The 4,590-nt window shown below is 39.7% G+C and overlaps 1 non-coding gene across 1 annotated transcript; it reads left to right on the forward strand.

The window, feature by feature from the left end:
• Nucleotides 1-4,057: 4,057 nt before the first annotated feature.
• LOC127099589 (small nucleolar RNA R71) lies at nucleotides 4,058-4,164 on the forward strand. The gene has a single exon (XR_007794075.1). It is a non-coding gene; the product is annotated as a small nucleolar RNA R71 (small nucleolar RNA).
• The last annotated feature ends 426 nt before the right edge of the window (nucleotides 4,165-4,590 follow it).

The raw sequence follows: 4,590 nt of genomic DNA on the forward strand, positions 1-4,590 counted from the left end.
TCTAGGGAATATATAGTTTTTAAATAGTTTGATTACAACCCTAGTGTCGTTTGTGGGTGCAGCTATAACTTCAATCCACTTAGACACATAGTCCACAGCTACTAAGATATACCTGTTTCCTAAGGATGGTGGAAAAGGTCCCATGAAATCTATACCCCATACGTCAAAGAGTTCTACTTCCTGAATGTTTCTTAGAGGCATTTCATCACGCCTTGAAATGTTTCCAGTGCATTGGCATCTATCACATTTGACAATGCAAGCATAGACATTGCGCCACATGGTAGGCCAGAATAGGCCAGCTTGAAGAATCTTGGCGTACGTCTTAGAGGTGCTCGCATGTCCATCATAAGGTGCAGAATGACAATGCTTGATGATATTATTTACCTCTTCTTCTGGAACGCAACGGCGAAAAATGCCATCTTTACCCCTTTTGAAAAGGAGCGGTTCGTCCCAATAGAAGTTTCTCACATTGTGGAAGAATTTCTTCTTGCGGTGGTAGTCAAGATCAGGGGGTACTATATCAACAGCTAGGTAATTAACGAAGTCTGCATACCAGGGTAAGTTACTTATTGCTAAGGAATTTTGGGGATGCTCATCAGGGCTTAGGTTATCATCTTCAAGGGTTTCTACTCTAGCTATCAGTCTATCATAGGCGAAATCATCATTTATGGGTACTAGTTCTGGTTTTAGATGTTCTAGCCTAGAAAGGTGATCGGCTACTACATTTTCAGTGCCTTTTTTATCTCTTATATCTAAATCAAATTCTTGTAGTAATAGAATCCATAGGAGTAACCTGGGCTTGGCATCTTTTTTACTTAATAGGTAACGAATGGCAGCATGATCGGTGTAAACTATAATTTTTGCTCCTACTAGATAAGATCTAAATTTGTCTATAGCGAAAACTACAACGAGTAATTCTTTTTCAATTGTTGCATAGTTAAGTTAGGCAACATCTAGGGTTCTACTGGCATAATAAATGGCATGTAATTTTTTATCTTTCCTTTGTCCTAGAACGGCTCCAACTGCATAATCACTAGCATCGCACATTATCTCAAAAGGTTCTGACCAATCTGGTGGTTTCATAATGGGTGTTGAGATTAATGATTGCTTTAAAAGATTAAATGCGTCATTACATTTTTCATCGAAAACGAATTCAGCATCTTTCATTAAAAGTCCAGTTAAAGGTTTAGTTATTTTGGAGAAGTCCTTAATAAAACGCCGGTAGAATCCAGCGTGTCCAAGAAAGCTTCAGACTTCTCTGATGGTTTTTGGTGGTTTTAGGTTTTCTATAACTTCTATTTTAGCTTTATCTACCTCTATACCTTTTTCAGAAACTATATGTCCTAAAACTATTCCTTCGGTTACCATGAAATGACATTTTTCCCAGTTTAGCACGAGGTTCACCTCCACGCATCTCTCCAGGATTTTCTCAAGGTTAGCAAGACAATTGTGGAAATCAAATTCGCAAACCGAGAAATCATCCAGAAACACTTCCATGATACCATCTAGGTAATCTGCAAAGATTGACATCATGCAGCGTTGGAAAGTAGCTGGGGCATTACAGAGGCCGAATGACATTCGTCTGTAGGAAAAAGTTCCATAAGGGCATGTAAAGGTAGTTTTTTCTTGATCTTCGGGGTGGATAGGTATTTGGAAGAATCCGGAGTATCCATCTAGATAACAGAAGTAAGAGTGTTTGGCTAGACGCTCCAGCATTTGGTCTATAAATGGTAAAGGGAAATGATCCTTCCTAGTTGCTTTATTTAATTTTCTATAATCTATACACATCCGCCATCCTCCTTCTAACCGTTTTGCTACATGTTCGCCTTTATCGTTTTGCACGACTGTGATGCCTCCCTTTTTAGGTACTACATGCACAGGGCTCACCCACTTACTATCCGAGATCTGATAAATTATACCTGCCTCAAGTAACTTAAGAACTTCCTTTTTAACAACATCACTCATTATAGGGTTTATTCTTCTCTGATGTTCTCTGGAGGGTTTTGAATCTTCTTCGAGCGAAATCCGATGCATGCATACGGATGGGCTTATACCTTTCAGGTCAGAGATATTATATCCTAAGGATGAGGGATATCTTCGTAAAATGTCTAAAAGTTGGTTCGTTTCCTCTTGGCTCAAGGTAGCACTGACTATAATTGGACGGTTCATCTTTTCATCGAGGAACTCATATCTCAGGTTCTTAGGCAGTTCCTTAAGTTCTAAGGTTGGTTTCTTAGGGCATGGCGTAGGATCTGGGGTACGGGATAAACATTCGTAAAGGTTATCATCGATGTATGGTTTCTCAAAGTCATCATCTTCCATTATGCGGGTTGATGGTAACTTAATTGTTTTTATAATTTCTTCTTGTTCTAGTTCTCTAACACATTCATCAATGATATATAAGGCATAACACACGTCTTCTATCACAGGTGCCATAAGGAACTTCGAAAGTATAAATTCTATTTTCTCGTCACCTACCTCAAATGTCAACTTTCCTTTCTTGACATCTATTATGGCTCCTGCAGTCGATAAGAATGGTCTACCTAGAAGGATTGGTATATCATTGTCCTCTTTGATGTCCATGACAACAAAATCAGTAGGGATAAATAACTGACCTATCCTAACAGGGACATCTTCTAAAATGCCTATCGGATATTTAACAGATCTATCGGCTAACTGAAGTGACATCTTAGTGGGCTGTAATTCTCCTAAGTTTAACCTCTCACAAACTACTAAAGGCATTAGGCTCACACTAGCTCCTAAGTCTAGAAAAGCTTTTTCGATGACATGATTACCCAAAAGGCAAGGAATGGAGAAATTTCCAGGGTCTTTATCTTTCTTTGCTAATTTTTGCTCGGAAATAGCATTACATTCCAAAGGCTTCAGATCGTCAAGTCTACGTTTGTTGGTAAGGATGTCTTTGAGAAACTTTGCATAAGAAGGTATTTGGGTGATGGCTTCTGTGAAAGGGATTTCTACATGAAGTTTTTCTATAACTTTAATAAATTTTTGATACTGTTTATTGATCTGGGTTTGTTTGAGTCTTTGCGGATATGGTATAGGTGGTTTATATGGCGGGGGTGGTACGTAAGTTTTATCTTTAGATTCTTCTCCTTTTTCTCGACCTTCCTGGTTTTCAGATTCCTCTGGTACCTTTACTTCGTCCGGGGGCTTGGTACATTCCTTAGAAGTTTCGGGTTCACTCAATCTAGGGTTTGGTGGCTCATCATAAGTGTTCCCACTTTGTAGGGTAATGGTATTGGCTTGTCCTCTCGGATTTTGTTGAGGTTGTCCAGGGAATTGTCCTCCAGGTGTAGTCTGAGGGGCTTGGTTTAAAGCTACCTGAGAGATCTGGGTTTCAAGCATCTTAGTATGAGTAACTATTTGGTCAACCTTGGTTCCTAACTGAGTAATCAATTCGTTAACATGAATGTTTTGGTTCATGAACTCCTTGTTTTGTTGGATTTGAGGGGTGATAAAATTTTCCAAAATTTTGTCAAGGCTCGGCTTTGGTGGCACAGGTTGCATAGGTTGATTTGATCTAGGGGCTTGATAACTAGGTCTCGGAGGTGCATTATTTTGGATAGGGTTATTGTTTTTATAGGAGAAGTTCGGGTGATTCCTCCATCCAGGGTTATAGGTATTCGAGTATGGGTTCCCTTGGGTGTAATTCACTTGCTCAGAGTGAGTTTCGTTTAATAGACTGCATTCTACAGATTGGTGTCCTTTGGTTCCACATATCTCACAATCCGATGAAACTGCGGCTACAGTATTCGGGTTTATGCACATATGCTCGACCTTAAGGGCTAATGCGTCCATTTTAGCTTGCATCATGTCTATAGAGCTTAGTTCATGCACTCCTCCTTGGGCTTCCTTCTTCTCAACTGTCGCTCGTTCGACTCCCCATGATTGATGGTTTTGAGCCATATCTTCGATGAGGGCACTAGCTTCAGGATAAGGTTTGTTCATCAGAGCACCGCCTGCGGCAGCGTCGATGGTCATCTTTGTGTTATAGTGAAGTCCATTATAGAAGGTTTGAATGATTAACCAATTTTCTAAGCCATGATGTGGGCATGCTCTTAACAACTCTTTATATCTCTCCCAAGCTTCGAACAACGATTCTCCTTGGTTTTGGGTAAATCTAGTTATATGGTTTCGAAGAACGGCGGTCTTACTCGGGGGAAAGTATCTAGCAAGAAAAACTCTTCTAAGGTTATCCCAAGTCGTAATGGAATTGGGTGGAAGGGAATCTAACCATGATAGGGCTTTATCTCTGAGGGAAAAAGGGAATAATCTTAAACGTATTGCCTCAGGAGAAACTCTATTGGTTTTAAAAGTGTCTGCTAATTGAAGAAATATTTTTAAATGTTGGTTTGGGTTCTCAGTAGCGAGACCTGCGAATTGTCTCTGTTGCACTAGTTGCAACAGGGATGGTTTAAGTTCAAAATTATTAGCTGGGATGGTTGGGTTCACTATACTAGAACTAAGTTCTTCATTTGATGGTTGAGCGAAATCTTTAAGAGGTCTTTGGTTTTGATCTTCGACCATAGCTCTCTTAATTCTATGAAAGAATAAACGTGCGCGAGCGTA

This window comes from Lathyrus oleraceus, chromosome 6, assembly GCF_024323335.1.
Source record: "Lathyrus oleraceus cultivar Zhongwan6 chromosome 6, CAAS_Psat_ZW6_1.0, whole genome shotgun sequence".
In the NCBI taxonomy this organism is placed as follows: Eukaryota; Viridiplantae; Streptophyta; class Magnoliopsida; order Fabales; family Fabaceae; genus Lathyrus; species Lathyrus oleraceus.